This window comes from Dendrobium catenatum, unplaced genomic scaffold (genome assembly GCF_001605985.2).
Source record: "Dendrobium catenatum unplaced genomic scaffold, ASM160598v2 fragScaff_scaffold_982, whole genome shotgun sequence".
Lineage (NCBI taxonomy): Eukaryota > Viridiplantae > Streptophyta > Magnoliopsida > Asparagales > Orchidaceae > Dendrobium > Dendrobium catenatum.
In genome coordinates this window covers 847176-874510 of record NW_021319444.1, presented here as the reverse complement: position 1 = coordinate 874510, position 27335 = coordinate 847176, and the positions used below count along the sequence as shown (strand labels likewise).

General features: G+C 32.4%; 1 pseudogene; it reads left to right on the top strand.

Annotated features, from left to right (window-relative positions):
* The first annotated feature begins 566 nt into the window (after positions 1-566).
* Positions 567-27335, top strand: part of LOC114580365 — a 59512-nt pseudogene continuing 32743 nt past the window's right edge.

Below are 27335 nucleotides of genomic sequence, written 5' to 3'. Positions count from 1 at the left end.
GCCACTGCTTATGTTTCCCTGTCGTCCGTGGCTTGTGTTTTTATTGAGTTGGATATTTCTAAGAAACATCCAAATGAAATTAGGATAGGGTAAGAGTTGAAGAGTTACATCCAAAAAGTGGAATTTGAAAACATGCCCATTTTGTATTCTTATTTCAAGATGCATAGTCATGGTATAAATAAATGTTTTAGGAAGCATACTCACTTCGTAAGGAGATTAATTCTTCCAAACAACCCCAAGGGAATGTTTTGAATTCAACTTCTCAGGAAACTATTATTCCTATTCTTGGAAACTTAGAGGGTACCCTTAAACCGATTGATAATACAGAGAATCCTATACAATTATCTTGTGTTGACCTTAAACCAATTGTTACTTATGTTGATTGTTTGAATCATGATCAAGGAGTAAATGTTAAATCAACCTTTATTTTATCTTCTTGTTATGAAAATATGGAGGAGAAAAATTTGGCTAACACTTCTCACAAAAATTTTGCTAGTGTCGACTCTATTATTCCTTGTATTATTAATAAAACATTATCTGAGTTGAATGTTATGCTACCCTATAATATGACTACTAATACATTGGTTTTGAATGAGAAGGAGGGTGAATTGGCTAGAGTGGAAGTTAACGTGGATAGTGAATTACTTAGTGAAGACATTTGGAATGGTAACACGTTGGAGGAGGGTGAATTGGCTAGGGTGGAGGATAGCCTTTCTCTTGGGGAAGGCAAGGATGAGCTTGCCTTGAGGAGCAAAGGTAATGTGGAGGATGATGGTATGTTTATGGAGGATGAATGTCCTCAATAAGTAAGTCAGGTAATCCAACAACATGATAGTAATCTTCCTTTAACCTCTCATTATAATACTAATGCTTTTACTAACACAAAGGATATGGAAATTGTTGCTAAATGTTTTGCTAAAGATGATCATGATACTAGTTATACTAAATTTTAGAATAGGAGAGGCAGGAAAAGTAAAAAATATCATTTTAAAATCTCCTAGAACCACTCATCGCTAGCATACTAGTCATTAACCCATTTTTTATGTTTAAATCTATTATTTGGAATGTCAAGGGTATTGGTTGCCTCTCTTCTATGTTGAGAGTTAAGAATTTATGTCATATTTATAATGTTTATTTACTTATTTTGCTGAAACCTCTTATTAATGTCTCTAAATTACCTTCTACTGCTAGAATATTGGGTTTTAAGCATTGTGTTTCTAACTCAGCAAATAAGATTTGGGGTTTTTTTAAGGATCCTATTAGGATAGATGTTATTGGTGACTTTATACTCAAGTTTTACACTATAGTATTGAATTTCTAAATCTAAATTGTTATGCTTCATTTATCTATGCTGCTTCTGCTCGTAATACTAGAAAAATTTTATGAGAATAACTTAACAATTTTTATAGTATTTGTAACTTACCTTGGCATGTTGGTGGAGATTTTAATAAGATTTCTAATCCTTCTGAGCGGTTGGGGGGTTTCTACTCCTAACTATCATTCAATGGAGGATTTTTAATAATATGATTATGGATTGTAATTTACTTGATAATGGTTTTTCTAGTAATAAATTTACTTGGAATCGTGGTCATTTATTGCAACGTCTAGATCATGTTTTGTTTAATTACAATTTGCTCAATTCTTTTAATGATATTTATGTTGAGCATCATAGTGAAACTCTTTCTGACCATTCTCCTTTATTGATTATGCTAAAAGTTAGATAGTTGAACTTTATGCCTCAATTTAGATTTTAAAATATGTGGTTGCTTCATGAGTCTTTTCGGGAGGTTGTTCAGGAAAATTGGCAGGTTCCTTTGCACCCCGATAATTCTGTTCATGGCATGAAGAGGTTTTGGTTCAAGTTGAAAAGATTGAAACATATCCTTAATTTGTGGAATCACAATGTTTTAAAAATTATTTTCACTAATATTCTCATTGCAGAAGAAAAGGTTAATTCTATTGAAGCTAACTGTCAAGTTTTTTACTTTTGATACCAATTTTAACTTGCTTAAATAGGCTAAAGTTTGTCTTTTTAAATTAGAAGCTCAGGAGGAAGCTTTTTGGAAGCAAAAAGCTACTGCTAAACACCTGGTTGAGGGAGATAATAATACCAAATAATTCCATGCTTTGTTAAAGAAAAAAAGAGCCAAAAATTCCATTAACAGAATAAAATGTGAGGATGGTTCTATTATTGAAGATAGGGAGAAGATTGATAATTTAGCTGTTCAGTACTTTCAAAAACATCTTAATAAAGTTTTTAATCCTCTTAATATTAATAACCCTGATACTATCCCTAATCTAAAATCTTAGGAGGATAATGACTTACTTTCTAAACCTCCTTCTTTAGAGGAATTTAAAGAGATTGTTTGTGACATGAATGGGGATTTTTTGGCTTGTCTTGATGGTTTTACTACTAATTTTTTTCAAAAAGCATGGAATATTATTAGCTCTGACCTTTTTTGGCAGTTTTGGATTTTTTTCTTGGAATTCTATCCCTATATTCTTTACTTCTACTTTGATTGTTCTTATTCCCAAAACTAACTCGATTAGTAGTTGGAGTGATTTTATATTTGTTAGTCTTTGTACCTTTTTTAGTAAGTTGATTTCTAAAATTTTTATGGAGTAGGTTAAACTCTATTTTGCCTAAAATTATATCTCTCTATCAAATGGGTTATGTTAAGGGACGGGTTATAGCTGATAATATTCTTTTGGCTCAAGAATTTTTCCACGACCTGGATGTTAGGGTGAGAGGTAACAACATTATTTTGAAGCTTGATATCACTAAGGATTATGAAAACATTGATTAGAGCTTTCTTTATAAGATTTTATATTTATTTGGTTTTAATTTGGTGTATATCAATCTGATTAGGAATTTCATTGAAGGATCCTATTTTTCCATTATTCTCAATGGCAAGAGTACTAATTTTTTTAAACCCTCTCATGGCCTTAGACAGGGAGACCCTGTATCTCCTTCCCTTTTTATTATTATGGTAGATTACTTGTATAAAAACATTACTAACCTCTTTAAGAATCACCCTAGCCTCTACTTTAGATCTTTGGGTGGATTTCCTATCTCTCACTTATATTTTGCTGATGACTTTATTCTTTTTATGAATTGTTCTTTAAATCGGATCAATAAATTGTCAGACTTTTTTAATTATTTTTAGAATGTTAGTGGGCTTTCTTTAAACAAAAATAAATGTTGCTTTATTGCACCTAACAAAATGAGTAATGATCATATTGTTGCTATCCAAGCTATGTCTGGCTTTGTGCAAACTCATATGCTTATTAGTTATCTTGGGGACCCTCTCTTTAAAGGTCATAAGAAGTCTTTTCTTTTTGATGATTTAATTACTTCAGTTCAGAGTAAGCTTTTGTCCTGGGAATCAAATTTTATGAGCTTTGGTGATAGGCTTACTCTCATTAGAAGTGTTCTTTGCTTGCTTCTGATTTATACTTTTCAAACTCTTCAACCTACTCAAACTGTTTGCAATAGGATTCATAAACTTATCAACAAGTTTTTTTGGAAAGGGGCTAATATTAATTCTAAAATCATATGGTCTGATTGGGATAAATGTTGTGGTGTGTTAAATGAGGGTGCTTTGGGTTGTAAGAGAATATCTTATTTATCCCATTTTTCCTTCAAGTTGTGGTACACCTTTTGTGTTAATATGAGCCTTTGGGCAAAGTTTATAGTGGCTAAATATTGTGTGGCCAAACAACCTACTATTTGCTCTTTTAATCAAAGTGATTCTAAAGTTTGGAAGAGACTTTGTAAAGTTAAATGGATGGTTGAACCGCATCTCTCTTGGATGCTTGGTGGTAGAAATATTTTCTTTTGGCAAGACCACTGGTTAGGTTAGCATTCTATAGATTCTATTATTAATACTTCTTATACTGTAGCGGTTAAAGTAAATTTTTTTCATTACTGATAATTTTTGGGATTATGATAAACTTGCGAATTTGATTCTTGATTCTATTATTTAGCAAATTTTTAATCTTCCCCTGAACATTGATTTTAAAGATTTTCTTTTATGTAATTTGTCCAAAGATGGCACTTTTAAATTAAAGGAAGCTTGGAATACTTTTAGAACCAAGAATGGCACCTCTTTTATTTTCTCTATCATTTGGCATAAAAGCATTCCATCCACTTTTTTTATTTTCATTTGGAGAATTTTGCATAAGCTCATTCTTACGGATAACAATCATATTAAAAGGGGTTTTATTATGCCTTCTAGATGCCAATGTTGTTATCATGTGGAGAATATGCATCAAGTTTTCATTTCTGGTCCTTTAGCTGTTAAAACTTGGACTTATTTTGATGATATTTTCAAATTAAATTATTTTAAAGCTAAACTTTCTATTAATGCTAATCTGAATTTTTGGTTAGTTAAGTCTAAGGGGAATATTAGAAATGCTATTCCTTCTATCATTCATTGGTATTTATGGTTGGATAGGAATAATTCTTATTTTAATTGTGTTGACATGAACTATCATAGGATTATAAATAATATGAAAGACAAAGTTTTAAGATTGTTTATGTTAACCTGCTTTCCTGTAAAATTTTTAAAAATTACTACTTTGTGGCTTATGACTTAGGCATTAAGTTGGATAGTGATCTGCATCCTGCTGGTTCTAGAATTGTTTACTATATTAAGCCTCCCTTTAACACTTATAAATTGAATGTGAAGGGTATTTTTAATCAGTAATTTTTTGGATGTGGTGGGATTCTCATGGACAATTATGGTAAAATTATTATGGCTTTTGTTGGTCCCTTAGCGTGATGAGAATTTTGCTGAGCTATCGGCTATTCTCTATGGAATTAAACTATGTATTTATTTTGGTATTGTCAATATTAGTATCGAAGTTTATTCCATTTAAATTATCCAAAGTCTTAATTGTCTGGATGATTCAGTCTGCAATTTTAATCTTTTTTACTTGTTGAGGGATATTAAATTGTTAATGATATTTATTAATGCTTCCTTCTAGCATGTGTATAGGGTGGGGAATTCTTCTGCAGTTTGGCTGGCTAATTGGAGTTGTAAGTTGTAGCATCTTATTTATTTTGATGTTAATAACTTACCTGCTCATTTAAAAGGGCTTAATAGATTGGATAAGATTGACACCCCTTATGTTAGAATTTTATGAGTTATGGTCGTTGGTTCTTGGTTTTTTCTTTGTGGTTGCATCGATTTTGGTTTCTTAGCAATTTTTTGCTTGCTGGGTTTTGCTGGAGTAATGTGTTTACTGAATCTTGGTTTGGTTTTGGTAACCTACAAGTGGCTAGTTTTCTGGTTCTGTAATGCCTTATTGGCTTGGTGGTTGGTTTGTTTTGGATCTCTTCCTATTCCAGCTTGGAATTGTTGTTGCATATTGGTCTCTGTTGTACCTGCCTAATGGCTGGGTTTTATGTTTTCATCAGTACTAGTTATCTTTTTTTTATTGTTTCTGCTTACTGGGTGTTGTTATGCATGTTGCTTTTTTGCTAGTTTTTCTTGTCAATGCATTTTTTAGTCCTAATGTTGAGTTTATGTTGGTTGACGGTATATTCCTTTGCATTGTGGCTTATGGAAATTTCCATTGTCATTGGCTGTGCATTTTCATTAGGGAGTTGAGCAATGATTGGTATTTCAATGGACCTAAATTATATCCCCTTTGTTTCTCTTCTATTCCTATGTGTTTGCTTGGTTTGGTTGTGCTGGTTTTCTCTGAGGTTGTGCTGGATTGGGTGCCCATCTGTTTAGTTTTTATGGGGATTTTAGGTATCTTCAGTAGTTTGTTGCTAGACAGTTTGTCCCTATTGTTAACTAATTGAAGGAGTTGTAGCCTTTGTTGGTTTTGATGTATGGGTAGTTTACCCTGCTTCGATAAGTGCCTTTTGATCAGATTGATGGTCTATGTTAACTAGGCATGGTATCATAATGCCAGTTGTGGTTTGTTGTCTTAATGTTTATGAGGGTTGATTTATTTACTATCAATTCTCCTATTATTCCTTCTAGATTTATCTACTGTTGGTGCTTCTATGGGTTTAGAATTGAGTAGCATTAGGGTAATAATCATGAGGGTTACGACCAGATTCTGAGCTTTGTTAATCTGTATTGCAAAACTAGCTTCACCACTCCATCTGTTCAATTTTTCTATGCTGGTTATTGGTATTTAAATTCTGTGGAGTTATCATTTCATAGTGGATTTTTCTTTTTTGTTGGTTCCTTTTTCGACTGGCTGGTTTCTAAGTGGAACTCTTTGGGTGTCACTAATGGTTTACGATGCGTTATCATCTGTTGGCATTATGATCCCCTACCTAATTATATTAATGGGAGTATCTCAAATTCTTATTTGAATTGTGAATTGAATATTTCTTAATTAGTTCTTCTCATTTGTTTCATTAGTCGTAGTATTTAATTTGGCAGGTGCTTTTGTGTGCTTGATCGTCTTTGCAGGTTCAAGTACGGGTTATGCTAGTGGAGGTTCTGCTGTATTTTTTTGAGAAATGATGTGCTCATCTTCCATTTTATTGTCTTTAATTTTTGGATGTTGTCATCTTCCAGCCCTAGATTATTACTAGGTTTATTTTTACTTGTTAGCATAGGGAACTTTCAGCTCTTAGGATTTTTTTGTAGCTCTTGGAGCAGTAGTCAACTGATGGTCCCCTCTAAGGACTCTGTAACCTTTTTTTCTTAATGAACGCGTAGACCCCTCATTAGGTTTTAACTAAAAAAAATTTATGAATTCAAAGGTCAATTAACATGCATCGCATTTGAAACTAATTAAAAGAGTCAATAAAATTTTAATTGCATTTTTTAGGCATAATCAACCTACATATGATAAGGGGCCAATTAGGATCTGATTTAAATGTCGACCCCAATAACATAAAACTTTAAAAAAAAAACCCCTCCCATCATTCATAAATGATGGGACACATGGTTTTAAAGTGCCTAGTGGTTAGCTAGCTCTCCAATCCAAGCTGGGATAAGTCCAAATTTATATTGCATTAGCTAGGATTGGGCCACTATTATTTAGTGTCCAAATTAGAATTATGATCTAGGGAGGACTCAAAATCATAAAACCCCACTTTCGAGAGTATAATCCCACCATTCTAATAAATTGACAACTCGAATTAAAATTCTTTTAAAAAACTAAAATTTAAATCCCAATACATAGGATAGGTTGAGGCATTTCTAACCTACTTTAAAATCCCACAATTCCTGCTACTCCTCCTCTATTGACCTCCTGAAATAAGTGTTCCAATTTGATCCAATTCCTATTGAAACTCTAACATCACTCCTTTAAAATTCTAAATGAAATTCCTACCATTAGTTTAATCGAGAGTTTTTATAGAAAACTCAAGTTTCCTACTATGTAATTAACTACGAGGGCTTACACTCGTAGAAAATTTAAAGATCCCATATCAAGTTTCAAAACTCATTTAATTCTCTATAAGAAAATTAAGATCAACGTCGATCATTAATATCATATTCAAACCATGAATAATATGTGATATTTCCTTTCCCTAGAAAGATATATCATTTATTGACACTTCTTATAAGATTAAATTAATGACACTTCATCTATATTATTATAGCCAAATACTTAATCGAATATCATTTTGACCCTTTTGGGTCATATGTAGTTATTTCTTGAATTTTATTATCACAATAAGGATTAAATTTACATTTTTATATTTAAACCCAATAGGAAATGATATCTTTACCTTGTGAGGTGATATATAATTCATATTGACATATTTGACTTCAAAAATAAAAAATTCCAGAAATCAAATTTTCCTAAAGAAATTTAATTACAATTTTCTTTGCACCCTTTCCAAAGCAAAAATCATATTTTTCAACACAAATAAAGTATTATAATGGTTGATATATTAAAAGATACTTTAATAAATAAAATTTTAAAATTTAATCACCACAACTATAAAAGTTAGATAAACAAACTCGGCCCATATGATGAGACTGGGTCCAAAGGATTACATTAGAACTAATAGATTTTTAAATCCCCTAAAGCCCATTTTAGATGTTTTGGAAGTTCCTGAGAATAGATACAGTCTTTTAATTTTACATCTTCTTTAGAATTCTAGTCAATCAAAGGTACCATTTCCAGATATCATCATAATCTTATTAAAATATGTATTAGATGTAAACCCATTTTTATGGTATGCTTTTCATCCATTTATTTGAGAATCAACCTCTTATTCAAGTTTAAATCTACTTATTTGGGAATCGATCTCACATTCAAATTTAAATCTACTTAATTTAGAATCAACCTATCATTAAAATTTTAGTCATTTATTTGGGAATTTATCTCCCATTCAAAATTTAATTCGCTTATTTTAGAAATGACCTCTCATTCATGTTTCAACCATTTATTTGGGAGTCTATCTCCCATTAAAATTTAGATATACTTTTTTGAGAATTTATCCCTCGTTCAAGTTTCAATCATTTGTTTTGGATTTGATCTCCCATATGAATTTAAATTCACTTGTTTGAGAATCAATCTCTCATTCATGATTCAGTCAACTATTTGGGAATCAATCTCACATTAAAATTTAAATCTACTTGTTTGAAAATTGATCTCTCATTTATGTTTTAATCATTTGTTTGGGAATTTATCTCCCATTAAATTTAAATCCATTTTTTTATTAGTGATCTCTCATTTAAGATTCAATCATTGATTTAGGAATCCATCTCCCATTCAAAAAAAAATCTACTTGTTTGAGAATTGATCTCTCATTCAAGTTCTAATCAATTATTTGGGAATTGATCTCCCATTAAAATCCAAAACCTCTTATTTGAGAATTGACTAGTTTCAATCTTTTTTTGGGGAATCAATCTCCCAATGAAACCTAAATCTACTTTTCTTAAGAATTGACCTCTCAATCAAGTTTGAATAATTATTTCGAAATTGATCTCTCATTCAAATACAAATCTATTTATTTGGGATCAACCACACATTTAAATTTTTGATCATTTATTTAAAAATTGATTTTCCATTCAAATTTAAATCTACTTATTTGAGAGTCAACAACTTATTCATATTTTTTATCATTTTTCGGGGATTGATCTCATTCAAATCCAAATCTACTTGATTAAGAATTTACCTCTCAGTAAAGTTTCAATCATTTGGTTGGGAATCAAACTCCCATTCAAATCCAAATCTACGAGTTTGAGAATTTTGAGATCCAAAAGTTTATTTATGTATTAATCTCCACTCAAACCTAAATTCATTCACTTGAGAATCAATTTCTCATTCAAGGGTCAAGATTGGCATAAGTTCTCATAGTGGCATCCATTTTTTTTTTAATTTTGGTTTTTAAAAAATATGATTTATAGGTATCCCTCTGATATAACCACTCAAATATGCTGGCTTAGGATCATCCCCCTCTAAATCATCCATCAGAATTCTAATTCAAACAAAATGAAATTAATCGATAATCAAAACAAAATTTCAAAGGATCTTCGGGGTTCTTTTGATCACTCCAATCAACGCCAACATGTGTGATTTATGTTTCAAGCTCATCACATATATTGGGGTTCTATTTGTTTAACTCATTCATAGATGAGGTCATTTAAACTCCAAAGATCCCAAACTAAAGCCACTTAAACACCAAGAAACCTTAAATTATAACTAGCTCACTATTCTACCCCTTTAAGTACATTGAATCCCTAACATCAATTACTATTCAAATAACATCATTTGGAGCTCCATATATCAAAATCATCATCACTAGTTCCCTAATCCAATTACTAATTCATTTGACTCATGGAGCATACCCAACCTAGATCAAGCACATGATTCACATATAATCAAACTTCAAATTGCATCTAAACTTCACAAAATTTCCCTAACTCAGCTTCTGATGAAGAGGACTTGATTGGTCACTGTAATCTATTTAATAGTTTATATGGTTAATTGAGCCTAAATTTGGTCAAACCTAATCAATTTGGGTCAAACTCATGATTATAATCAAATTAACCATTCTAATACCCCAATATTGCTCCATTTCATGATCTAAATGAGCTCAACCTATGATAGAGTCAATCCATATTGAGTTAATCATGCTAACTCACCTAAATTGATCAAACCACTCACATACACATCTCCCAATTTCAAATTTCGTGTCAATTAATTGATCCAAACCCTCTAAATTTCTATAAAATAGTCTCTAGATGTTACCTAAGTCCCATCCTAGGTGGCTTGCCTTATATTGATAAGTCAACATAGCCAAAATCACAAAAATTACTTAAATGGCTAAATCTAGTCAAACTTTGCCAAATTCATAAATCCTTAGTTTAAACCCTCCTAACCAATCTAGAAAATTCCTAAGCACTCTATAAACCAATCTTAGCCTTTGTTCTCTTTGTAGGACACTACTCTGGTTACTAACCAACCAAGATAGGTGTTGAACATTCAATGACTCACTCAGATGAAACTCTTCCCTTGGAATAACCCCTAGGGTTTGAATTTGAGTGAATTCTCTACAAGATTCATTTTAAAAAATATCCTCACACAATGAAGCTCCAAACCCAAAGTATTTTCATTTGAGCTTCGCTTAGCCTCCTCTTCATTTCCCAAAAGAAGGACCACCTTCCCAAGGTCATTGGCTATAAGATTCTAACCATCTTTCTTTAAAATCAAACTAAGCTATATAAATTTCAATCTAAAGCTTCTAAGGTTATGATTTCTTTTATGGGATTGTTCAAGGAGTCCCAAGGAGTAAAATAAACATATATTCTAGCTTTGGTATCCATTCAATAAAGGTAAAAAGAAAATTCTAGCTCTTAGTAAAGAGAATTAAATAACTTCTCATAAAGCACTTTTTTAACACTCTAAATTCCTCCCTAAACATCATTATATCATGGTGAACCTCTGCCTAAAGTGTCAAGGCAATCGGTTCACTAGATCGTGCATTTGGAGACTTCTTCCATGAACCCTATTTTTGTATTTTCATATAATAGAGTTGATCCAAACCATCCTTTTTTAGCAAATGATGTGGAACAAGTAGATGCATCATCCTATCAATGTGATTCTTTGTGTGTGACAGATCAGATCCTATCCAACCAGATCATAGTCATTAACCCAATGGCGCCAAGCCTTAGCTGATGTGATAAGGGGAAAGAATGTCAATCCCTCGCCATTTGATTCATGTGACCGCCACCTCTAATGAATGGCAGCACCACTAATGATTAGCTGGCATATGCCTTTTCATCTAAAACCCAATAAAAAAATAAAATAAAATGTTCACAACTTCAAAAATTCCTAATAAAATTATTTATCATCAAATTTTGATGTTCTGCTTTATAGATTATCTTGAGCCTAGTTTTAATTTAAAATTATTTGTAAGGGTTAATCACCATTGCATAATGAGCCATTAGGCTTGTTTGCCTATTATTTTCTCTAACTATTCCATAATCAATAGTCAAATTGGGGTCAATTTTAGCAATGGGATATTATGGGATATCGCTGACATCACCTAATTTTGTTAGGTAGATTAAAAGCTTGGTTTATCTATAATTGAATTTTGAAAAATGAAGGTCAAAATTTAACCTGAATGTTTTGAAATTCATTACTCCCAATACATGTAGATTTAGCATTCCAAATTGTTGTGGCATGTCTACATTATTTCATAGGTTAGACACACCCGATTTTAAGCCATGATGAACATTAGATACAACTGTAGAAAACCATTTATGATATGGTCTAGAGAACTTAGAAAAATTCTATGAAATTTAACTTGCAGATTTTTCTTTATATTAGAATAATTATAATAGGGATAAAACTCAAAAATTATAAAATTAGTGAAATTTTAAACCCTGAAAATTAATTTCACACTAATTGGAATTCATTAATGCCCTTTATTAAAAAAACTAAAATTAGCCTCTACTTTGGCATTGATTTTTCTAAATATCATAATAAACCACACAAAATTCAAAAAAATGTGAAATGAATTACAATCAACCTTAAAGATTCCTAAAATGAAATAAAAATTATAATCAACTTCTAAATGTAATTAAAATTTAGTTAATTAAAAATTAACATTTAAATTTAAAATAATTAAATAAAATTACATAATATTAAATATTGATCATCTTAATTTAAATTGTTAGGGATCCCTCCATCGCTCAATTCGAACCAATGATCTTAATTACTTGAGTATTTGGATTAATTTGGTCGATTAAAACTTCACCTTAAATTCCTTATAAATTAAGGAATTTATATAATTAAATAAAACTAATAAAATTAAATAAAATTTAAATCAATATTTTAAAAATAATTAAAATAAAAAAATTGTTTAAGTAAATTAAAAAATTAAATAGAATTAAATAATAAAAGTAGATTAATCAAAATTAATTAAAATTTTAAATAAATTAAATAAATAATTTCAATAATAAAAAATTTTAATTAGCTTGAATTAAATAAAATGTGATGTTTCATTTAATAAACTTGGTTTAATTAAGTGAGTCTATTAATTAAATACTAATAATTAAATAAAGTGACCCTTATGCTTCATCTTTACTCTTTTGGAGAGCATACTACATTGGATTCGAGAGTCCTTAATCAATTTGAAGTAAACTAAAGTCCCTCATGTGTTGTGTATAACTCTTTTTAGCAATACACAAACACATTTTGTTAAGGGTCTTTAATAAGCATTTGATAAATAATTATAATCAAAAGTCCTTCATATATCATGCTTAATTTCTTCTATAGAGCATGTATATATTGGATTTAATAAAGATCTTTTCCATTTACTATCACAATAAATCATTAGTAAATCTTCAAGGACTTTAAGCAACCAATCATATATTTTATAGGGAAATGGTAGAATTACAATTTTTAGCCTTAGGACTTGTAGGTTAGTGGCTTTTGCACTTTGAATTCACTAGCTTACAAGGTTATTTAAATTGAATAATCAGCTTCAAATATTCAAAACATAAATAATAAAATACCAAATTATTAATACTGAAAGTTAAATTAAAAATCCTCTTTTGGCCTCTAATAATAAAGCACCTTCACATAAAGAAACTAAAACAATAAACCCCTTTGGATATATCAAAGCCATACATCTGTATTCATGAACTATCGATGGTCTACTATGACAACCAACTCTAGTCTAGGCTAGACCAAGGATTTAATTCATATGATTGCGGATGCTTTTCTTTGAGAGCATCCCATGTTTGTTTATTTATTTTCGGTACTGTAAATGTCATATAAGTTTCAATTTTTGTTGATGGACCTTAATTTCTTATAAGTCATATTAGATTTATTAGGTTCTTATAACCTACATTACACTCTTTCATTATATCTACCTATTTCGTTACTTTTTTTACATGCAAGAGTTAGTGTAAAATATACCTAGGATCTAATGTAAATATCAAAAGTAATTTTATATGCAGAATGCAGATAGATCAAATTATAAAGTGTCAATTAATTATAAAGGTTTATATATACTTTCTTATGAATTCATATAGGGCTCCAAAAGATAATTCCCTCTCCCTTCGATGATATTTTCTTTTGGAATTCTATATGAGAAGACCTAGAGCTAGAAAAAGATAAGTAGGTGCATTTAAATCTACAAATATTGTAGGTTTAGAACATTATGTTTGTTGAGGTGGATCCTGGCCACCTTACTTTCCTGTAGACCCTGAGTTATACAAATGGTTTATAATAAATGAAATAAATTTTACTTCTACACTATTACTCTTTCACACATTACTTTATTTACATATATTTAATTCATATGCATGATACATTGCTTTAGAGGGTAGTCCTTTTCAAAGGTTTATTCTTTTATTTATGTTCTTAACTTTCTAGAAACATGTATGCTAATTCTTGGACAAGGTGGTAGTGGTACCGTATACATGAGCATCTTTACCCTTACATGCATACATACATGCATTTTACTTTCTGTAACATACACTAGCTAAGCATACAAGCCATTGGAAAACATTGAGGAGCCTAAGCGACAAGGCTGCCATAATTTTCCTACAGGTTAGGGCAATTCTGATGCTAAATTTTTCTAGAAAATATGGACCTAGCATTTAGACAGTTTAGTTTATGTTAATAAGATAAAACTTAAATTTGCGGGTGTCTTTTGTGTGAAAATTACATTAGTTAGGTGCATTTGATCCAATTCATGTTGCTAAACTTTGATTCTAAATCTAAATAAGTATTCATCATTTTGATATTAAAATAGTCATCTTACATGTATACATCAGACCTGGATTCATGGTTATAAAATTCTGAAATTAGCTTACAATACACTCCAAATGAGCGTAAGTCCAGATGCATTAGCATCTCTTAAACTTCCTTCTTTGGCGGATTATCTCGACCTTCTTAATAATTTTTTTAATTTTAAAACAAATAAATAAAGTATTTTAAAAATGATTGATTGAAGTCTTTTCAATATTTAAATAAAATGTAAAAAACTTTTAAAATCTAAATTAAGTATAATCTCCAATTTAATTGAAAGTTTTCTCTTTGAAGTTGTAATTAACTATAGAGGTTTACCTCTATGGGAACCTAAGGATCCAAATTAAAATAGACCCTATGTTAGTCTCTAAGATAGGGGGAAAATTCTTTTGATACAAACTAAAGTTAATGTTTCAATTTCATAATGATAGGTGAATAGGAATTTTATCCTTCATGTAGAATTTTGCATTCCCTCTGCTTTGTTTGATTATGAAAATATATTCATTTCTCTTTTCAAGTCAATAGTGTGGCATTAATCTATTTTTTAAGGTATTTAATGTCGACTATATAGTTTTGTTTAAGGAAATACTAATGTGAAATCCATGGTCAATACTATTTATTTTGTCGACAAATCCTATTATGTGATGACCCATTTTAGCACATCAGAAGATAGGTGGTAAATTTATACCGGCATGGAATTTTCAATTCATGGTAGAGGTGGTCTATCAAGGAGGTTCCTATTAGCTAGTAGATTTTTTAACTTTACATATAATTGTAAAAAAATAAAGTGTAAAAAATAATCAAAATGAACACGCCAAAATTTATAGTGGTTCTATTAACCTAACCTACATCCACTCCTTGGAGACTCCCTCTCCAAGTATTGCACTAAATAGTAGTGACTCTTCCTTACTCTCACAACAAGGCTAAGAAGCTCGTACATATGCTATTTCACCAACTCAGTGTGATAGAGAACTGTAACTCTTTTACAGGCAGAGAATCTCAACTCTATTTCACCCTCCATGTGATGGTCAGAGAATCATAACTTTATTTTCACCCTCTAGGTGATGGTTAGAGATCCAAGATCTTTTTTGAAGAGCTTCTTCTCCGGATCCACAGGTAATACAGACATATGCTAGTAAATACTAGGCAAGATCCTTTCTTGGAGCAACCTTCTGAATACCCTCACAACTTTTTCCCTCACAAAATCAACCTCCCTTCTCTCACGAAGCTCTCCTTCTTCACTCCATCAAGGCTCTCTTTCATGAAGTCTAAATAGCCAAAGATTTTTTAATAAAAGTATTAGAAAACCTTAAGTAGTGGTCTTTAAGAAACCTTAATTTTTAAGAGTTTTTTCTTTTATTCATACCGTATAATACAAGCATCATACAATACGATCAGTACAAAACTAGGTTCATCCAGTGGTCATTCGGACGAACTGTTCAGAACTCATAACACTTCATACCGTACAATCTTAAGATCATTTGGTACAAACTATAGAAACTCCTTTTATTCCTTTTGGATGACTTTTGGGATGAATAATCTTGTATACTATCGATCATTCAATACTATGGATATCGTACAGTACAATATGTATAAAAATCATGGCTTTTATTTGGTATGGTCTTTGGGATGATCAATTTTGCTCACTATCGATCGTTTAGCACTGTGGACATCGTATAGTATGATCTGTATAAAGTCATTGCTTTCATTTGGTATGATCTCTTGGATGACCAAAGTCAAATACTAGCAATTCTATTGTACAAATAGTATCGTACAGTACAATCGACTGATCATAAATGTCATGATTTAATTGCCCAATTTTGAGAGATTAATTAAGAATTATATTAACTAAGGTGTGCAATACAAGCCAAATTGTCCATACGATCAGTCTAAAATAAGTATCTTTCTTAACCTCTAGTAGCTAGGGTTTTGACATAATATAATAGATCGTACAAAAAAAATTAAAGTCATATAGTATGAACCAAATTCATGTAATACGATCCAAATTCAAACACTACAATTTGCAAAGAAAAAATCTCCCAAAATATTTTTCTCTCTCCCCCTGTATATGTGCAAGGTTACTCAGCAATGATGTCCACCAAATTATATGATACGACTCAAGAATAGAAAAAATATATAATAAATTAAAAATACAGACTGTAACCCTAGTCTACCAATTCTTAAGCTAATCAGAATTGCAAGTGAACGATAAATTAATTTCCTAAAATGTTAGTGCGCATAAAATAAACCAAAATATCATAGAATCAAGAGAAAGCAGTATAGACATAATAATATTTATTATTATCAAAATCATAGTGCTAGGATCATATTTGCAATAACATCCTCCTTTTTTATTATGACAAATATTGTTATTTATAGATTTTTAAAAAGTTTCTTTCCTCTAAATTCCCCCTTAGACGATAATTATATATAAGAGAAAAAAAGGAGTGTAAAACAAAAAAACATTAATATGCAAACAACAACAAACAACAAAATACTACTACCCTTTTGACATCACAAAAAGGAGGCAAAACACAAAACAACATAACACAAGAAGTAAGCATAAGAAAAACCTAACTTAACACAAATTTGAATACAACTTAAAAGAATAAAGAATAAATACCAAAAGTAAAAATACTAAAAATATAACAAAAAATGATTAGAAGAACATTTAAAAAAAAAAAACATTAACCGACTTGGTCTAGTAAAGGGGTCTAGTAAATGATAAATTTACCTCATTATTTAAAAAAAAATTAGCAAGAAATGAATTGAGAACACTAAAATTTAGAAAGGTTAGAAATTTTTTCTTGTCAACCCTAACTCAGACTCTTTATGAGTCAAAATCCTTTTTGAATAAAAATCTAATTCAAAAAAGAAATTAGAAAGTAAAAGTGATTTTTTCAAACTTCATTTCAAAAAAATATCTAATAGAATAATATTGCAAAGGAATTAATAAGAAATCAAGATTTTCAAATTCAAGTGTATCAGATATCAATTGGTACATGGAGTCTTCTATGATTTTAAGGATTTGAAAGAAATATATGCTAACTCATAGTTGACTTATTTTGTGCCTCTTTTATAAGCTTTTGGAGCACATTACAAATCTTTTTAATTTTTTGATGCCCTTTGTGCATCTTGTAATTCTTTGGCATTCATTGCGCATATTTTAGTTTTGGGCTCATTTTGTACCTCTTTTCATTTTTGCATGATTTCTTCCTTTCTAAATTTAAAAAAAAAAATCAATTGTGATATTTTCTTCCAATTATAAGAGATGACAAACCCATTTTCTTATAGAAGAAAGAATAAACCACAAAATAGATTCCTATCCATATGATAAATGCAAACAACTTAATTAAGAAAACTTAAGAGAGATTCATAGACTTGGAATATTATGTTGCAACTTAGATTTCAAAGATTGAGTTTTATATCATTTGAGTTTTTGATGATACCAAAATATTATAATTATGATTACTGTTTCTCTTAAACATACATTGGATATATATTTTTCTTTATATTATTTGTGTGTACTAATATTTAAGGGAAATCATACTCTAAACTGTCAAAGACTTTAAGATAAATTAGATTAAGATTTCATGTAATGGAGTCTATAATCTTTCTATTTTTCTTATGTCTGAGAGAGTGTGATTGTAATTTGGTAACCGTGCATACACACACTGGGGGAGTGAGTCAAAACTTTAACTTTTAAAACTAATCGTATTGTACAATTTTGAAATAATACTGGATAGTTTGTCATGGTAGTTCCTCCAAAACAAAGTTAATCAAATCTTGCCCAGAATTTTTTTTGTATTATTTGTACTGCACGATTAATGTTCATACAAATAACTTATATAGTATAAAATAGGTACGTACTAATTCATCCCAAATAATCTTATGGATTTTTGAACTGATCGTATTGTACGATGCTAGGTTTGTACAAATGACCCACATAGTACGAAATAGAATCATCCACATTCGTAAAAAAAGAACTCACAATTTTTTGAATTGTTCATACTGTATGAAGTTGAGTTCCTACAGACGACCCACAGAGTATGAAATGTGATCATCCATGTTCATACCAATTGAAGCATGATTTGATTAAACTATTTGTATTTTATGAAATGAGATTCGTACAGACTATCCACTGTGTATAAAATGGGTTTGTACATCATCGTACTGGATGAATTGGTTCAGCTTTACACTATTAATACATTATGATGTCTGTTCATACAGACGACTGATAGAGTATGAAATTTGGTTCATAATCATACAAGGAATTTTAAATTATTCGTAAATATGAAGTATGATTGTACTGTACGATCTGAGTATGTTCAACTTATTTTTTTAGTTTTATGGATGGTTCTTCTTATCTTTCATATATAAGAGTCCTAAAAACAATCACCTAAAATCTTCTAGAGTTATTGTTGTGAATTTCTTTCAAGAGTGAAAAGGAGAGTGTTTTGGAAGAGTGTTGTAGGAGTGAGGATTGAGAGATCTTTTGAGAGAAAATTATGAGGGGACATCATAAAGTTACTCAAAGGTATGGTTTTCTTATTTGTTCTTAAAGTTTCTCCATACTTCCTTGAAGGAACTTGAGAGAAGATTTTCAAAGAAGATCATGGTACTTTAACATCTCCAGGAGGGTGAAAATGGATGCTAGTTCTCTTCCATCACTAGGAGAGAGAAAAAGGATGTTGGTTCTCTGCCATCACCAAGAGGGTGAAAAAGGATGCTGGTTTTTTTTCATCACCAGGAGGGTGAAAAAGAATGCTGGTTCTGTACCGTCACCAGGAGGGTATAAAAGGATGCTGGTTCTATGCCGTCACCATGAGGGTGAAAAAGGATGCTGGTTCTCTATCGTCACTTGGAGGGAGAGAAAGGACGCTAGTTCTCTATTATTATTAGGAGGGTAAAAAAGGATATTGGTACTCTGCCATCACCAGGAGGGTGAGAAAGGACATTGGTACTCTGTCACATTTGGTTTGTAGAAGAGAAATTTTTTAAGGGTTTCTCTGCCTTGCTGTGGAATCAAAAGGAGAGCACTTTTGATTTAGTGCAATATTTGAAAATTGAGGCTTCAGGGAGTGGACGTAGGTCTAATTAGACCGAACCACCATAAAATTTGGTGTTCTTCTATTCTTTACTTTTTATTGTATTTTTATTTTCTATATTTTAGTATATTATGATTGAAAAATATTTTTGTGAAAAATTATCATTATTTAAAAAACTCTTAAATCATATTCTATAATCCAAGAGAATTTTTAAATTATCAATTCACCCCTCCTCTAGGTTAGCCTTGGGATAGTTATATTAAGTCAAATATCCTATTCAAACTTTCAAGTGGTATTAGAGTCTATTTCAAAAATTAAGGCTTAGACAACTTTTTGAAAAAAAATGATCATGGCTACTTTTGGAAACCGTAACACTCTTGAAGGATATTCGATCACTAGACCAGCACTATTAGATAATATTCTTTTTGACTTTTGGAAAACTCGTATGTCTACTTTTCTGCAACCACATGACTATTGAATGTGGATTTTAGTACAGGAAGGTTACTTTAGACCCACTAGACTTGTTAATGGCATTAGGACTAAAGCACTTGTTATTTATTGGATAGTAGAGGAAAAAGAACTAGCACAATTAAATGTAAAATGTTTAAACAATTTTTTCTGTGCACTGAAATCTGAAGACTATATGTGTGTTTCAATATGTAAAACTTAAAAAGAAATTTGGGATAGTCATTGCATAACGTATAAAGGAACTAATGAGATGAAATAATCCATATTGAACATTCTATTACACGACTATGAACTATTCCACATGAAACTAAAAGAATCAATCACTCACATGTATACTCATTTTAAACATATAGTCACCTCATTGCATGTTTTAGGTAGGGAACTAATAAATTATGAGAAAGTTAATCAAATCCTTCATTGTTTACCTACTGCTTATAATACAAAGATAACTGCCATAACTTAGTCAAAAGACCTAATTATTTATTATATTGATAATCTGCTTGGATTATTGATTGCTTACGAGTAAGGAGTGACATGAAGAAAGAATAATGTAGGTGACAAGCAAAAGGAAAAACATCATGTTGAAAATGGATGACTCAAAAAGTGATCAATCATAGCCTTAAGGATGAAGATAATATTAAACTCATGATGAGGAAATTCAAAAGTTTCTTGAGAAGAAAGTAAAGGAGCTGTCAGTAGTGGAATAAAGGTAACTCCTACAAAAATATAAAAGTTTTAAATGATGTGATTTGCTATGAATGTAAGAAGCCTTGAGATATTAAGACCGACTACCCTAATCTCAAAGCTAATCCTAGCAAGGAGAAAATTGAGGAGAAAACTAATGTTAGGAAGGGAAAGAAAATACTACATAGAGCTTTCTGGGCTGACTCAGATTTAGACTCATCAGAAATAAATGTGGAAGAGGAAGTTACAAATTTGTACTTAATGACAGACAAACTTGATCACTCGGATCAAGCGGAGGTATATTGTTGCGAATCTAGTTTTAGAAATATAATTTTGATGATAACAAAAACTTCTATTTGTTTACGACTACCTTACCTACTAATATTTCAGGTCCACAAGATCAAATTACAAATCGAACCAGCTCAAGATTGGGTAGATTAGGAATGAGTCAGTTTGTAATGTACGATAAGTGTCTTTTACCTTTTCTTGAGTCCATTGTAACATTATGGGTTCTGATGCTAAGTAACCTTGCACACACACACTTGGGGGAAAAATTTATGTCTATTTGATTAGTGTTTTCTATTTTGATTACATCATTTGGGACGACCCAAAAATTATCCTAGCCAATCAGTTAAAAATAGAAACCCTAATTAGGGCATCTAGATTAAAGCGGTCGTAATTAAATGTATTATCCTGGATAATATTAGCATCGACCGGGAAGATAGGCTCAAACTAGAAAGAATTATTCGCCAGATCTATTTAGGCATTTTCATTTTTGGATATTATCCATGACATCGTCCTAGATGATACCGTGAAATTATGCCTAAATTAATTTGGTAATTAAGGAAAATAATTAAGGTTTGATTACTCAATCATATTTGTTTGGACGATTACAGGATCGTCCAGGATGATTAGTTCACAAACCTTAGTTCTTTCTAGATGATCAAAAATTGGCCTAACTCTATTCAAGGTATTACTCTGGACGATATGTACTAAGTTGAACTAATCATTAGGGATGATTCGTGTTACGGATCTGTTTTCATGATTTATATTTTGATGATAGCAAACACTCTTACTTCTCTACGATTGCCTTATCTTCTAACATTTCAGGTCCACAAGATCAGACTGCATTCTGGAATCAGCTCAATATTGGGTAGACTAGGTCTGAGTCAGTTTGTACCTTTTTCCCTTCTTGAGTATATTATATTTAGAGTGGCTCCTGATGCTTTGTATCTTAGAAGATTTTCTGACTGTTTCTTAGAGATTTCTATTTTTGGTAACATCGTCTGGGATGATATTTATATCGGCCTGGGACGATCTGTTTCAAAAAGCCAGAAGACCCCAATTAAGGATTATCCTCATTTAAGGCAGACCATCATTAAAGATCGGACCTTGGAATGATACTTGTTAGCCAGGACAATAATGCAATATATTAGAAAAGAATTCAGCATGCCGCCATGATCAGATTAGAGTATTTCTTATTTAGGGTAATCGCCTGGACGATATATCACCATCATATATTCGTCGGGATGATCTTACTCAAATTTATAACTAAATGATTTTGTATCTTTTGAAAAAGGATTAAATGGCTGATTGATACAATCACATCGTTGGGATGATCGTAGGATCAGCCAGGAACGAGTGGCCCTGGACGATTAACATCGGCAGAATCTATTTCCGGGCGATGATCAGTAATTGAAATCGGTTTTAAACTAATCATACCTGGATGAATCATTAGAAATTGCTCAAGGACTGATTTAACCCATTTTCTATTCTAGATCGTCTCAAATCATCCGGCCTGATGAGTTCAAAAATTGTACTAGATCGTCCAGGATGATAGGGAATAATCTCCTGGACGATAAGTCGCAATTTGCATTAATGAGCTCTTTTATGAGACTCATTCTTATTAAGCATATGACATGACACTTTATAAGTGTCTTTGGCAGCCATTGTAGGTTCATTCTTTTGGGGGGAACTTGAAGAGAGAGCTTGAAAGGGAGAGAGGAAAGGGTGGAGTTTGAGAGAGGGAGAAGATCCTTGGAGGGGGGACTCAAAGGAGTGTGGAGGAGATTCCACACGGTTGCTCTGGCAGGCTTGCACCTGAATACAATCGGATTCAAGGATTGTCTCGAGGGAAGTTCACCAAAGAAGAAGATCTCTTTGGTGTTAAAAGACCCGGTGACTCCGCCGTACCGGGAAAGGTAGAAGTGATTTTGTAAGGGCTTCTCCGCCTAGCTATGGGGGCTAAAAAAGATACACTTAGTTTAGTGCAATACTCAGAGGGTGCCTCCGAGGAGTGGATGTAGGTCAAGGTTTGACCGAACCACTATAAATCCAGTGTGTTCTTTTCTTATTATTGCTTCCGCATTAATTTCTTCCTCACTTTAATTTCCGTGGTGATTTTGGTTTGAGTTTTGTTGCTTTGATTTAAAGATATTTAAAATACCAATTCACCTCTTTCTTAATTAGCCTTGGGCTAGTTCTGAAATTACTAGATGGACAAGAGGGGGTGAATTATGAAAATTTTAATGCAATAAATAAAACCTAAGCAGGGGTTCTAGTATTTTAGATTTTTTTAAAGTTTTATAATGAAAATAACGTGCAACAATAGAATCCTTTTCAATCATAATATTTCACCAAGCAAATATACTGAAAATAAAAAATGCACGCAAGAATAAAAACGATAAGGAAAAAGCACACTGGAATATTTATAGTGGTTCGATCAAACCATGACCTATGTCCACTTCCCGTAGTCCTCCGCTCTGGGAATTTCACTAAAAACTAAAGCTCTCCTATTTCCCCCCTCGGCAAGGCAAAGAAGCCCTTATAATACTCCCTTTCACCAACCTAGTGTGGCGGAGTGCCAAACACTGTTTTCACCCTCCTGGCGATGGCAAAGAACCTTCTTATTTTTCTCCCTCCTAGAGAAGGCAGAGTACCTCGAGGTCACGGATGTATACGATTCTCCCCATTAGAGAGCCTCCCACAAGTTCTTCCCAGGCCACAGGAGGAGCAAGTTGAAGAAAGATCGAAGCAATCGTGTGATCTCCCTCACACCTCTTCTCGCTCACCAAGCTCACCTTCTCCTTCATCTTTCAACCCCTCAAAACTTCTCAAGATCTCTCTTAAGAATTTTCTCTCTAATCACATCTCCCTCTTCTGTCTCTCACTCTCAAATATAACAATTTTGACACATTAAAACGGGCTCCAAAATCCTTGAAATTGCAAAGTAGCCGTTACAATCGTACAGTATGATTATTAATCGTACAGTACGATATGTACAAACATACTCCATCCTAGTACAAATGGGTACGAACAGTTCAAAAAATAATCGTACAGTACGATATAAAATCGTATGGTACGATCCATAACACTACTGCTCATATAGGATGATTCAATATCGTCTCTGTTCATTGTATGGTAAGATCTACATGGTATCGTACGAATGCTAAAAATCAAGGCATCATCCAGGATGAATTGTGGGATGATCAAATGTCGTCTCTATTCATCGTATGGTACGATAGACATTGCACAGTACGATGAGAAAAAAATAAGGGATCGTCCAGGACGATCTCTGGGACGATCAGAATTTGTCTCTGATCATCATATTGTACGAAGGTGTTTGTACAGTATGATATTCAATTTATAATTAAGCCTTGATATCTTGCACTAATCACGGGTTAAATTAAGTATGATTTAAAATAGATCATACCGTATGAATGGCTTCGTACAGTACGAATGGTGGAAAATATCATACTTAAGTTAACATGACGACTAGGGTTTGGATGAAAACAGATCGTACCGTATGATCCTATTCATACAGTACGATTTGTTCACAGAATAGGTGTTATAATAGTATATCGTACAGTATGAAATAATTTCATATCGTACGATTACCGGACAATGAAAAACTATATTTCTTACTTTTAAAAACCCTCTTCCCCTGTGTGTGTGCAAGATTGCTTAAACTTACCTACAGTTTGTGGCGAGACTCAAGAAAATAAAAAATAAAATAAATAACAAATTATATTGTAAGACTCATACTCCTAATCCAACTAGTCTTGAGTCTTCCCGTTGTCCTGAGTGGCTTGTGATCTTCCTGAAATGTTAGTACTCACGGACAATAGCAAACATTAAATAATATTCAATGAAAAGTAGTTCAAACAACATTATTTGTCATCATCAAATCTCAACCTCGAGGTCATGGGACACAACAATCTCCCCCTTTTTGATGATGTCAAATAATTTTTGTTGTTAGCAAGTTCGAAAGGCATTTTATTTTTTTTTTCATTTTTTTTGTTTTTACATAAGAACAAGAAAAACACTAAAAATAAAATGCAATAGGAAATAAAAGGAAATGCATTATATTTAACACAAACAAACTACAACTTAAAGAAAACTACAACAAACTTCTCCCCCTTTCGACAGCACCAAAAAGAGGAGCAAACACTCAAGAAAGAAAAGTACAATACAAACACTTCAAAGGGAAGGATCCTGATCACTTGAAGGTGGAGGTGGGTGTGGCTAAAAGTAGTGAAGGATCATGTTAAAACGTTGATAAATCGCATTGAACCATTCCCCAAACCAGTGCATGTCGGTCTTGTGTTGCTGATGTTGCTCTTGAATGTGCGTATCGAGAAGGGTCTGAAGTTGGTTGAAATGTTTGACCAAATCATCATGAGACTAAGTTGGTGCAGGAGCTCGGGGTGCTGCACGTCGTCGTGGTCAAGCTGGAGCTGCTGCTGGGGCATCTTCTCCTTCTTCTTCATCAAAGACGGGTTCTTCAGGCTCATGTCCCCGATGGAAAATAACATGGAAAGAGGTGTCCGTATAATAGATTGGAAGATTATCGGGTTCACCAGGATAGGTTAGTTGATATTTATTTTGAATGATGTGTCCTATAAGGTGACCAAGAGCTATATTTTATTTTAGGTGAGTACAAGGGAGACGAACAAAGGTCATATGGCGAATGTAGTCAATAATTAAATCATCCTCGTCAAATTTGGTGTTGGTCATAATAAGATAGGTAGCGATGAATAGAGTCAGGTTCATGTTAACCTGGTCGCCAGCTTTGGGTATAATGGAAGTTCTAAGGACTTGTTGAATGATTCTGGAATTTCGAGTGAGTGATTGGATGAGAGGATGGTGTTAATAGAATGCGTCATTCCTAAGGACTCGATTTACATCACTCTAATCAAAGTTGTTCGTGAGAAAAGAATGAACCAAAGGCCCTTTAGTAGATAGCCCAATATATTGGGCGATGTCGGCTTTGGTAATTTCAACATTTTAATGACAAACAAAGGAGTAGAAAGTGAGGTTGTCGACGGTGTAGGTTAGATTTGCTAGGAATTCTAAAAGGAGTTCAGAGTTGTATAGGAAGGCCAGGGTGAGAAGGAACTGGAGGGTGGTGGAAGCAAAGAGGTTCAATACCTCGAAATTCAGAGCCTCCTGATTGAGCAGTCTGGATGGCGTAATTTTGCATGCTTTGAACTTATAGTATCCATCCTCATTGTCAGTATTCAAGAACCGAGCGTTGTGGCGGCGAGAGGAAGATGAGCTTCCCACTACCATACGACCTCTCTTGCTTGAACTAGACATTATGTAGAGGCTGAGTGAAAGGTGAGAAGGAACAAGTGGAGGTGAGTGAAGTAAGTTCTGCCTTACTAGCCAATTTATAGAGTTTTTCCAACATCGTACAATATAATAGGATATCGTACAGTACGATATGGTAAAAATTGTTCTGACGAGTCATATCGGGAAATGGTGGTCAAAGCGTACAGTATAATGGGTATCATACAGTACGATCCAAAGAATATCGATCGTCCCGAGGGTCATCAGGATGATTTTTGACCAAAAGTTTCATACCGTATGAATAGGTGTATCGTACATTACGAACGACAATTATATCATACCAAAACTCTTTATGTCGTTCTCATCCGTTTGCTGAGGTGGATCGTACAATATGAAGGGAGGTATCGTACAGTACGAACACCAATAATAATGTACCCAACAGAGTTAATTCATCCCAATCCATTTTGTGAGGTGGATCGTACAGTATGAAGGGAGGTATCGTATAGTACGATGAGCAATAATGTCATTCCAGACGGATTAAGTGACTACCAGCTGTATCGTACAGTACGATATTGGTCATACGGTACGATCAAAAAAGGCGAAATTTGCTGGTGGGTATGTTTTGTGTTAATCTAGATATATCATACAGTATGATAATAGTATCGTACAATATGATAAAATGTTAAATTCAAAGGTTTTTGTGTAGTGAGTGTGTGATGATCAGGAGTAGGCTTAAAAGAGATTTTTTTTGTTTTTTTTTTAATTTGTTTTTTTATTTTATGCAATAATGTCTATGACACCTAATCTAGTCCTCAAGGTGCTAAAGGTGTCGAATGCTAGTGTTTTGATGAATATGTCAGCCAATTGATCTCCTGTAGCGATGTGATGGAATTATATATCTCCCTTAGCAACGTGATCTCTAATGAAATGGTGTTTAATATCTATGTGTTTCGTTCGAGAGTGCTGAATTGGGTTCTTAGAGATGCAAATTGCACTTATGTTGTCACACATGATTGAGATGGTTCCTACAGGTAGGCCAAGATCAAGAATTTGTTGTTTTAACCATAGTACTTGTGCAATGCAACTTCCTACTACAACATATTCTGCCTCGGCTGTGGAAAGGGCCACTGAGTTTTGTTTCCTATTGGACCAAGAAACTAATGATTGTCCTATGAATTGGCAGGTACCATAGGTGTTTTTTCTATCTATCCTACATCCTACAAAATCAAAATTTGAGTACCCTAAGATATTAAAGGAAGTGTTATGCCTAGGATACCAAATTCCTAAGTTCGGGGTGTCTAGTAAATATCTAAGGATTCTCTTGACCGCAGTTAAGTGACACTCTTTAGGATTGGCTTGAAAATG